This window comes from Mustela nigripes, chromosome 3, assembly GCF_022355385.1.
Source record: "Mustela nigripes isolate SB6536 chromosome 3, MUSNIG.SB6536, whole genome shotgun sequence".
Lineage (NCBI taxonomy): Eukaryota > Metazoa > Chordata > Mammalia > Carnivora > Mustelidae > Mustela > Mustela nigripes.
This window is the reverse complement of record NC_081559.1, coordinates 69,549,754-69,562,024: the sequence shown is the minus strand read 5'-3', so window position 1 is coordinate 69,562,024 and position 12,271 is coordinate 69,549,754. Positions and strand designations below refer to the sequence as shown.

Here is a 12,271-nt window from a genome sequence, read left to right as displayed (position 1 = left end):
ATTTTAAAAAATTGAATTTAGATACCTTAAGGCAAGGGCATGTGTGCTCCGGTAACCCCAGTCCCCAGTATTTCCATTGGCTTGTACCAGCCTGTTTTTCCTTCTCTGCCTGCTGTGATAGGAGTTTCTCACCTCATGCTGAATAGTTAGTTCTACAAAGCTGAATTGTTTCCCCCTAAGTTTCCTAGCTCCTTAAATGTTTTAATTTACCTGGAGCATCTGATTGCTATGTAGCCATAGTGGAGATTTTTTTTATACCACTGTATAATTTTCATAAGATTAATGGCCAAACATGCCAACAGATCTTCTACCTGTTGTTTATTTTGTTGTTATTCCAAATTAATATTTACCTAACACCTGTGTAGGCATTGTATTGCCCTGGGACTATGACCTCTCCCAATTCAGAACCTGGTTATCTACAGATAGAATTGCAGCCATTTGTGGTTGACAGTCTATAAACACACATGCTTATCAATAATTGTTCAAGTTCAAAATATTGGTGTACCAGACAGTAGGAAACTGAAGACTCACTGTAGGTGTTTGAAAACATGGCTACCAATACATTGACACTTCTTCAAGTGAGAGATGAGTCTATGTCCTTTTTCTTTGAATCTGTGCGAGTAAGGGGTTGTGACTAATCTGATCAAGGGACTATGACAGAAGTGGCCCCCTGTAACTTCCAAGGCTAGGTCCTAAAAAGCCATACCTCTGGCTCATTCACTGCTAACATTTGCTTTCGGAGGCTTGAGCCACCAAGTAAGAAGTCCACCTAGATGCTGGAGAGGCCACATGTAAGTGCTCTGGTTAACCGTCTTGGCTGAGGCTTTCCTTTAGCCTTCTCAGCCTTGTATCGGAAATAAATGAAGAAACCATCTTGGAAGCAGATTCTCCAGCCCCAGTGTTTCAGCCTCTAGTTCATCAGTGATCCCAGCTAAGACCACAGGTGTTATAAAACAGAAAAGGGTTGTCTCCATCATGGCATTTCTGAATTCTTGACCTACAAAATCCATGAGGATAATGAAATTGTTGTTTTATGCTGTTAAGTTGTGGAGTCATCTGTTACACAGCAATGCATAATATTGTACTCACCCAACAAGGTCACCTGGCTTTCTATCTTGGGTTGTTACCATATAACACATCATGGTGCTTGTAAGATCTTGATTGTAAGAACCACCTGGTTCCCATCAGAATGTGCCACAATACTGCTAGGTTTTTTTCCATACAAGAAAAACATGGGAGAGCTAGCTAATCAGTGAACAGATATTTATTGACTCAAGGGAAAGGTGACAAACCAGGCTCTTCTGTGATTTTATAGTTTGCTCGGAAGAGTGTATTCCCGTTGTTTTTCATTTAGCAGTAACTCCGTGTCACCACCTCTAAAGTGGAAATAACAGCTTCCCTCAATGATGATGAATTAGACAACACATTAAAAAGCACTTAGGTTTTTTTTTTTTAAAGATTACACTGTTGGTACACATAAACAATATAATAATTAGTTTAGGTTAATGGGTAACACCAATAGTTTGTACGATTAAGGACATTTACAAAGCAATCTGAGCAAATACAGGAAGATTGAATGATAAGGCCTGAGGTAACTAGTACTTTAGAAGCAATTGAACTGTAACAGTAGTCTTCTTTGTAATTCCATCTGGAATCAGTTCAGTGGTCTTCTAATGAACAGATAATTCAGTCTGAATCACACCTTGAAAATCAAGGTGTGGCCGTTTACAAGGCAGGTCCCTTCTAATAGGAGTAATCTTTATTTTTTCCAATTGCTGCCTTTTCAGTCCAGCCAGCAACATAGAAAGCCAGCTCCCTCTGGTCAAAAGTCAAGTTCCTAGGTTAAGGGTATCAAATCCACAGCACAAGTTACAAGTGACACCAATTAATTAGGTTGTCTCTGTACACATAAGTTCAGCAAGGTTTTGGGTTCTTCCAAGCTCTGTGGCTGTCTCACACAAGTTCCCATGGCAGGCACCGGCTCAGGCATTTCTCACTGACCCATCCTTCTGGAGAGAGCCCATGGGCATGTTGAGCCAGAACAGAAGTCCCCCACACAGGTGTGACCGAAGATAGATTGAGTGCTTTTTATTTGTCAGACTTTCTCTCCCTTTTGGATACTCGTCTCTCTGTTAAAAAAAATATCATCAAGAGGGATACTGTTCATGTTTAATCCTCAAAAGAAAATGAAAAGGCTAAAGAGAGTCCATTCTTTTTGAGAAGAGTGATCAGGGTGGTGTTACAATTCAGTGGAAGTAGAAGGGGCAGGAAATAGTTCCATATACAAGAGATCAGGAAGGAGGAACAATAGGAATTTTATATACAGTTTTAGCCTTAAGATCTATAAATTACTAGACTGGTTAACTTAGAATCCAAATTAGCATTTTTTTAAATTTTGAAGCTCTTCTTCTATGTGCATACACAGAGTGAATATTCTATTTTTTTTAAGTTTTTATTTATTTATTTGACAGTGAGAGAGGGAATACAAGCAGGGGGAGTGGGAGAAGGAGAAGCAGGCTTCCTGTAGAGGCAGGGAGCCCAATGCTGGGCTCGATCCCAGGACCCTGGCAGCCGCCTAATGACTGAGCCACCCAGGTGCCCCCAGAGTGAACACTTTATATAGCTGGTGAGCTAGACTGTGGATCTGAGATGGAGGGGCTTCTCCAATTTTTCTTGTTTGAGGCAGTAATCTCTCATTCATTCAGTAAATGTGCCAGGCACTGCCCCCCTGCCCCCCCCCCCCACCCAGAAAAAGATAAGCCATTGAAAGGAGTATGTAGTAGGCAACAGGTACCGTGGAGCGAGGGGGCTTGGCTCTACCTGGGAGGGTGTGGAAGGAAGAGGCTGGCCCCTGACCCAGTGCCAAGATTGGCATCGCAGGAGACAGTGCCATTAGTATCAATCTTCACCACAGAGATGGCCTGAGAAGGGGAGTGTAATTTATTTATTTGGCTGCATATTGTTCCATACTTTTTGAAAAGAGAAAATGAAGCCAACTGTGGTGGAGACCCTGTCAGGCGTGGGTTTGGTTGTTGGGGTATCACAATAATGCTGCCAAACTCTGTGCCAGTAATGCCCCAAACTTCTCGTCTCCTTGAGAGAGAGACATGAAACTCTCATAGGTGCTGGACAACCACAAAAGGGTTCTGTTCCCCCCCCCCCAAAAAAAAATCTGCCTCAGATCTTGACTTTGTCCACTTGGCAGAAGGAGAACGTGGGGGAGGGACTGCGCAGAAGGATTGGTGTCTACAACTGAGCCTTCACGTCACTGCCACAGCGGCCGCTCTGCCCTAACGTTGTGGGAACTGGAGGAGCCATGTGGAGATAGACTTCTCTGGCACAGGGCCATGGGGTGAAGTCAGGGTCCCCAGTGCTGGTGAAGGTCGAAATGGTATCTGTTTGGAATTTCTTTCTTTCTTTCTTTCTTTTTTAAGATTTGATTTATTTATTTGACAGAGAGAAATCACAAATAGGCAGAGAGGCAGGTAGAGGGAAAAGGGGAAGCAGGCTCCCCACTGAGCAGAGAGCCTGATGCGGGGCTCGATCCCAGAACCCTGAGACCATGACCTGAGCTGAAGGCAGAGGCTTTAACCCACTGAGCCACCCAGGCATCCCTGGAATTACTCTTTATCACTGTTGCCTTGTTTGACCTTCAGATGAAGTGGTGGTGCGGGGGGGGACTGTCATTTATGGCCCCTGGCATGTGTGAAAACTACATGTTTATAAAGACTGGAATCACGCCCATTGGGACAGTCTGGTGACAACCACAGATTCATGTCCCTCCTCTTCGGATTCCCCAGAGGGTCAGGGTTGGTGGGGTGGGTTGCACTCCTGCAGAATGGTAGATAAAAGAAATGGTTGTCACTGTAAAAATTATTTTCTAGGTGTTTCTCCTTCAAGAGTAAAGAGTTGGCTTTAGGTAAGTAAAATACACTGCTCTACAATTGCACAAATGAGAAATGTAATCCCCAGGGGTGTCAGTCCACAGTTTGCATGGTTTGGTTGGGAGTTCCTGGAGTTAGTTAGTTAGTTTCTTTCTTTCTAACAATTTGGATAGCATCAGGCAATTTATCATTGATGACAATGCAGGGCAGAGCACTGGTGGTGTTTATTTGCTTGCTTGCTTGTTTTCATGTTTTGGTAACCTTAAATCCTTGTCTTTAATCAAGAGAGGTGAACTTTTTAAAAGCTGAATGTATGTATTTAGTTGTACATTAATGGCACACTGCTTGTCACAACTTCTCTCCCCCTTATAGAATGCTCCTTGCTTAGGAAAGCTTCATACCTATAAAGTCCAGTTACTAAGAATTTCAGCTTGGTTTGATGAATATTACAGTTATGGTGGTAATTTTTCAATAAAAAGGGAAATACAGTTTGCATTTAAAAAGTCAGCTCATTGGGGGCACCTGGGTGGCTCAGTGGGTTAAGCCTCAGCCTTTGGCTCAGGTCATGATCTCAGGGTCCTGGAATCGAGCCCCACATTAGGTTCTCTGCTCAGCAGGGAGCCTGCTTCCCCCTGTCTCTCTCTCTGACTGCTGCTCTGCCTACTTGTGATCTCTGTCAAATAAATAAATAAAATCTAAAAAAAAGTCAGCTCATTGTAATATACCATTTATTCCTATTTTGCCTGCAATTCTATTAGTGTTATTAATGATCCACACTGCCCCAAGATTAAAATGCAGTTTATATAAGATGTTAAGGAAACATATTTCGATAAACACCCTTGTGTTATCAAATACAGGCAATTTGAATGTTTTTGCACATAAATGTGTCTTGGAAGTTAATCAGTGGATACTGTGTTGCTTTTAGTACTGTGAGTAAGTCTATCACTGGGAGATATGTAAGAGTAATTTAATAAATGGCATCTTATTTTATATTAGGTACTTCCCAGAGTATAGCTTTATTTCTAGAAGTTGCTCAAAGGCAAAGAAAAGAGTAGATACCAAAATACAGAAGGTAGTGTTACCTGTTTCAAATGACTGTGAGTAAAGTAATTAATAAAATCTTGGGAGATGTTTATCTTTTGAAAGTTTGCTTCCTTTACAGAATCATGCAATTCAGCCTGTCTGCAGGCACTTTAGAATCCAAATCATAATCCAGAAAATATGTGATAAACACACGTGGTTGAATCTGATGTTGCTCAGCTGGGTGTTACCAACACTCTAATTGTAACCTGAATAAATCTCAAGACTCCGCTTGGACCAGATTCTGCTGGAGTCTCATTCAAAGAAAATATCAGAAAGTCAGAAAGCCTTGAAGAATGATTTATCTTTTTAATGAAGTTTTTCTAAAAGGCATGACTTAAAGATTCTATAGTTCACGCCTCATAAACAGCTTCTCCGACATTCCATGTAGACATCTGTTCCTTTGCCTGCACTCATGGCTGCTCTGAAACCTCTTTGTCTCTCTCATCCACATAGTTTTTCCCTGGCCATGAAACTTGGCTCATTTTTTAAAAATATGGAGATAAAATTCACATTCTGTTTTTCTTCTTATTTTTGATCAGACACAAATACATCCAACTCTTTCAAATTTAGAAGCATGAATGCTACATCATGAGTCCAGGCTCAAAGTAATCATAGAGATTTTCCATTCGGCTTCCTGTGTTGACCATGCCTCTCTAGGATAACGGGATGACCTGTGGCTCTACTACCCCGAATCCTGAATTTTATTTCCTGCCTAGCAGCATTCTCAGAGATAAAACTCATTGCTTGACTCCAACTGCATTCCTTATGAGAAATTCTACTAGAATGCTCTAATAGTAAAATTTCCACTTACCAACAGTAATAGTAGCCACCATTTACACACTGCCCTGGCTAAGCTCTTTGCATGTGGCTTCACATTCAACACGCATTAAATTATCCCCATGTTACATATGAGAAAACTGAGATCCAACAGCATAATTCGCTGTAGCTAGTAAGTAATGCATCTTCAATTTGAACCAGGTGGTTTGATTCCAGCATTCCTTCTTTTATGAGTGACATGAGGTTGTTTACCAGTTCTGCCCTATTGTGTGTGCTCTTAACTGTAGAAGGGAGGGATGCCTCGGAATAGGAAGATTGTGCAAATAGGCAATTAACTGAATGTTCTCTTGGTCCCATGTTGTGTGTGTGTGTGTGTGTGTGTGTGTGTGTGTGTGTAAAACACAGATTCTGATCGGAGCCACAAATCTGTTTAATACCCATTCATGATCTCTTCCAATACCCTTGGTACGTTTCTGAATTATTTGTACTACCTTGTATTCTTCTAGTTTCTATTCAGCCTGAAGGAAAGGAGCAATGAATATGTGAGAGTATCTTGGTTCTCTCTACTACTTCTGGAGTTCTGTATCTACGAGGCTTCTTATAACTCATCCTGGGTGAATAGCAAGGCTTTCTATGTGTCCCTGGCTCGTCTTTTTATGAACAAGGGAATTTGCCAGATCCTTTCAGTGTTTTGATCAACAACAAAGATAAGTGAGGGGTTATTTGAAATTCAACTGCATGATGTTGCAAAGGGCCAGTTTCATTGTTGGCACCAGGCCCTGTATGCCAAAGAAGAATCACTATGCTAGGTAGGGCTCTGGGTTTGAAGACAGCTGGCCAGGGGTCTTGATCATTCTGGCTTAGATTACGTTATGGTGGCATAAACAAATATACCAAAGTCAATGCATCAGTGAGAAAAATTTCTTGACCTTTCATCTTCCTTCAGCTGCTCCAGTGGCTCAGAAACATGAGGCATAGTATCTCTTTGTATGATTGCGAATGAGGAAAGCCTTTAGCATGACATAATGCTCCCCAAACCCCCCAGAGTCAGTGTAGAAACAATTGCTCTGGGGTCTGGCTGGACTGTTTGACCTACATTCTGAAGCACTGACTGCCAAGGGCGTTCCTCACCGCAGTTCCTCCCTGAACAACACACATGTGGTGTGCATGGGTTTGAGTTTCTCTCGGAGACAGAACAACAAGGACACAGTTTTGATGGATACTGGAAATGACACTGGACTTGCAGTCATAAGCTTTGGGTTTAAATCCCAGTTCTATCATTTATTTACTTGTTTGAACAAATCCTCACAACTCTTGGAAATGTGGTCTCCCCTTCTGTGTTATGAAAACAATTAAAAATAATATTTAACTTATAAAATGTTTCTGAACTAAATTAAAAAGTATATGTCTTGTTAAACAAGACATAGAAGAATAAGAGATATAAATTAAAAAAGAGTCAGTACTAAAGAACCTTTATGCACTGAATATTTTAGTACCGAGGTAGATAAAACAAAATCTGCTAAAAATACAAATAAAGTAATACAAATAAAAATATAAATGTAAATAGATAAAAATTTCAAAGCACCAAGTTTTTCATAATCATAGTGGGAGACTTTAACAAAATAGCTTTCAGAATTTAATCACATAGGCAAAAATACATAGGGACAGAAGAATTTTTTTTTTTTTTTTTTTTTTTGGAGAGCGCAAGCGAGTCTATACAAGTGGGGTGGGGAAGGAACAGAGGGAGATGGGGACAGAATCTTAAGCAGGAGCCATGCCCAGCACAGCCTGACATGAGGCAGGATCTCACAACCTTGAGATTGTAACCCAAGCTGAAATCAAGAGCCAGATACTTAACTCACTGAGCCACCCAGTCACCCCAGGAACAGAAGATTTTAATAACATCATTATCATTATTGATCTAACCCAACTAATAGGAAATACACACAATTGTTTTTTTTTAATTTCCACATCCAGTGGGGTTTTCTTCCTACTCTTTTTTTTTGAAATATACACAAATTTTTTAGAGAACATAAACCATTGACAAGAATTGATGAAATACCACACCACAAAGTAACTTTTTAATTAACCAAGAAGTAGATGTACTAGCCACATGTAAAAATAACATAGCATTAAAAATTAACACAAGGTGGTTCCTGCCCCACCTCCATCCAAGCACTTGGAAACTGAAATATAATCCTTTGAACTAATTCTTAGGTCAAAAAGGATATTACCACTGAAACTGCAGACTATTCTAAAATTAACAGTAAGAATATGATGCATCAGGGGTGCCTGGGTGGCTTAGTTGGTTAAATGTCCAATTCTTGATCTCAGCTCAGGTCTTAACCTCAAGATCATGAGTTCAAGTCCTGTGTTGGGCTCTCTGCTGGGCATGGAGCCTACTTAAAAAAAAAAGAAAAGAAAAGAAAAGAAAGAAAGAAGGAAAGAGAAAAAGAATGTGATGCATTTAAATGTGTAAAATAAGATTAAAGGTATACTTAGATGAAAAGTTAAGGGTTTTATTTAAAAGGACTGGAAATCAATTGTAATTTAAGAAGCTAATGAATGAAAAATAAACACAACATGAATGAAAAATAAGCACAACAAAGTAGCAGAAGGCAAAGGGTGAAGGGACATTATTTACCTTTATTAGAAAAAGCCTGAATTTTCTTGGTGCATGGGTGGCTCAGTTGGTTAAACATCCAATTCTTGGTTTCAGCTCAGGTCTCAATCTCATGCATCGTGAGATTGAGCCCCATATTGGGCTGCCCGCTCAGCAGAGAGTCTGCTTGAAGATTCTGTCCTTCTCCCTATGCTTCTCCCCCTACTCGTGCTCTCTCCCATTCTTTCTTTCTCAAATAAATCTTTTTTTAAAAATTCTGAATTTTCTAATAAATTAGACATAAATTAGGTAGGCAGCAGGCAAAAGTACAGGGTGAACAGGAAAGCTGCTGGGATGAGCCTGGGAAGCTGAGTTAATGGGATAGAAGACAACTGTCCCTGCCCTCACTGTCACTTAGGTTTGGTCAAGGTGAAAAACATGTGCAAAAAATAATTAGGGAACAGAATTGTGTTCAGCCAAGTGCCCGTTTATGAGGTATAGCTGGTGCATCTGTCGGCATCAAGAGTAGCCATAGTCCCTGAGTCTCTGGCATCAGCAGCATTTGCATGTTGGCCTCAAACTTATCAAGGTTCTCTGGACAGATTATTTAGCCTCTTCTACTTGGCTGGCTTGTCTGTAGAGTGGGGATCTGTAAAGTGGCAGGTGGAAAGGGCTTCATCAATGACTCCCTAAATAAGTCAGTATAGCATCTCTTCCAGTCTCGTCTGGAGGATCATTGGGGCACTATCAGTATCTTAGTACATCTTACACAGGAGTGGGACAGAAAATAGAATAACCAAGTTGTGCCTACCTAGATGAAAAGATTGGGCATTTCATCTGTGACTTTGTGAAACATGCCCACAGTGAATGCTTGAACAAGTTTCCATCCATTAAAAGAAATAATCTACAAAGCATGATATGCCCCAAGCAGGCGTGGTTCATGGGCTGGAGAGAAGATCCTTACCACAGAGAAAGGAATGATCAGTTCTACCCTGCTCGCAGTTGGTTGGCTTCCCAGAGTAGGAAAGGCAGAATCACAGTGTCCTCCTGACCTCTCTGATCAGTAAGCACTGTTACCCCTCATCAACACAAGTGAAGCCTCATTCTCAACACCCTTCAGCATCAGCATTGGGCTCCTCAGGAATGATGATGGGTTCAGAGGACCTTGAAACCATGACATGGTAGACATCAAAGGAGTTAGGGTAAACCCAGAACAAAATAGAAAGAATTGAACACCCTTCCCTCACCATTTGTCTATATTTAGGGCTTGATGAGAGTTTGTGGTTTGAGGTAAAGTAAAAATGTATCCAGGAATAGGTTAAAAAAAAAAAACAAAACTTGGGTGTTTTTTTTAATGTCTGTAGATGTTATATATCAAATCACTTTAATCAAAATATTTGTTCAATGGGGGAAAATCAGTGAAAATAGTTAAATGATGTCTGTGGTCCAAACAAGAATTAATTGATGGCTCTACTTCCTCCATTCCCAGGACAACATCAACTGTAAGGTGTACCATCAAATTAATGACAGGGAAGGAGAGGAAAAAAAGACATGATACTAAATGTACACCCTGATTCCGGGAATGTTAAAATATGAAGGAGAAAACCACAACCAACACAAACATGCATTTTGGGATTAAGGAAATGTAAACTTTCACTCAGTTGGCATTTTGGTGTTTTCTTGGTGGTAGAGGCAAAGACTAATGTTATGAAAGCGATTAAAAAAAAAAAGATTTTTAGGGGCACCTGGGTGGCTCTATGGGTTAAAGCCTCTGCCTTCGGCTCAGGTCATGATCCCAGGGTCCTGGGATTGAGCCCCGCATCGGGCTCTCTGCTCAGCAGGGAGCCTGCTTCCCCTCCTCTCTCTGCCTGCCTCTTTGCCTGCTTGTGATCTCTGTCTGTCAAATGAGTAAATAAAAATCTTAAAAAAAAAAAAAGATTTTTACAAATACATGGGGTGGAACTAATGAACACTGAAGGCGAAAAGTGTTTTTCAGGTCCATATATTTATCTTCTTTCATTCACTTGTCAAGACAGAAAAAACAATCATGGGCAATTGGAGACAAACCATAAGTGACTCTTAATCTTACAAAACAAACTGAGGGTTGCTGGGGGAAGGGGGTTTGGGAGAAGGGGGTGGGATTATGGACCTCGGGGAGGGTATGTGCTTTGGTGAGTGCTGTGAAGTGTGTAAACCTGGTGATTCACAGACCTGTACCCCTGGGGATAAAAATATATGTTTATAAAAAATAAAAAATTTAAAAAAAAAAAAAGAAAGAAAGGTACGTGACATGATAAGCCCTGAGCATCTTGTAATGCCGGGAAGTAAAGAAGGGCTGAAAAACAGAATTCGAAAAAATATTAATAGGAGTGTGTCGAGGAGCACAGGAATCAAGGGAAAGAGCTCAGGAGTCGAAGGCAGGAACACTTCCATCAACAACATAAACTGAGTAGTGTTGAATTGTAACCCAAAGTGTGCACTAGATAGCTCTGAGGCCATAATGATCAGTAAATGACTGAGGAAGTTAATAAATGGGGACAAGGGAAACATCTTTTATGCAGAAGAACTCCAAATGATTTCTATAGATAACTGTGCCCTCGAGATTTTCCTTCCAGAGAAGGAGGAGAAACCTTTAGAGAAAGGAGGAGAAACCAGAAGGAGGAGAAACCTAACGAGTAACCCGTAACTCCAGTCTTACCGTGAGAAAAACCTCAGAGAAATCCCAGTTGTGGGACATTGTACAAAAAAACAGTACTCCTCAAAACTGTCAGGGTCATCCAAAATAAAAGTCTAGGAAACTGTCTCAACCAAGAGGAGCCTAAGGAGACATGATGAGTAAATGTAGCGTGATGCCTGGATGGGATCCTGGAATGGAAAAAGGGCATTAGAGGAAAATACTAAGGACATCTAAATAAACTGTGGACTTCAGTTAATAACACTGTATCGACATTGGTTTGTTAATTGTTACTTACATATCACATATTTAGTACATAAATATAAGATTTTAATAGTTGGGAAGACTGGGTGCCGGTGGGTGGGAACTCTGCTCTCTTCTAGATTTTTCTGTAAATCCATACCTGTTTTAAAAAACAAAGTCTGTTAACATTTTTAACGTGCCAAAACAAAGGGAAACAAAAATCTCACAGGCCAGGTAAGGGAGTTTAAAGGAAAATTCTAAAGCATTTTGTTATAAGACCATTAAAAATTCCACATGGAACGTGGCTTACGTAGGACATACATCACCACGTAGTTGAAGCCTAGAACTGGCAGTTTAACCCAAATTGTGACCCTTCTTAAATGCATTCAGATGGAGTCATTATTATTTCTTGTCTTTGTAGTATTTTGTTTTTCAGAGATAACAAAATTTTACCAGTATTCCTATTTTAACGCGAATGTCATGCTTCTAGCCATCTTGACTTAACTGGCTAGTCTAACTGGACGGTTCTATCAGAATACCAGCCATCAGCTGTCAGGCTGGTGAAACAGCATGTGCAGATGCAGTCATGTGCTGAGACTACAGAGCTCCACTGTTGTCCAGAGTCCTGATCTGAGGACTCCTTTCCTTACTCGGTGCTCTCACGCGGAAAACTTCATGGGGGAATGATAGGGTAGTATTTTCAAGGCTTGGAACAGTGGGGCTGTCTACAATTACCTTTCCAAAAAACAAAAACAATAAAAAAAATCCCTTTAAAAGCACTTTTAAGAAAAGAATTAGGCTAGAGTAGCCAAACAGAAACAACTTTGGGGTTTCTGCCCTGAGTCAGGTTGTACAAATTGTGGAATATTCCCGTCCATCCAGGACATGGTTTTACTCCCACACACCACTTCCTCCAGCCACAAATTCCATATGTGTGGGCCTCCAGAGAGCTAGCGGAATGGCGAAAGGAGAGAGGAAGACACTGACCACAGGAACAAGAAAGCTAGG

At 40.7% G+C, this 12,271-nt stretch overlaps 1 protein-coding gene across 1 annotated transcript in view; it reads left to right on the top strand.

Annotated features, from left to right (window-relative positions):
- LOC132013848 (WAS/WASL-interacting protein family member 1) overlaps positions 1-12,271 on the top strand; it is a 115,485-nt gene that overhangs the window by 27,735 nt on the left and 75,479 nt on the right. The window lies entirely within an intron of this gene.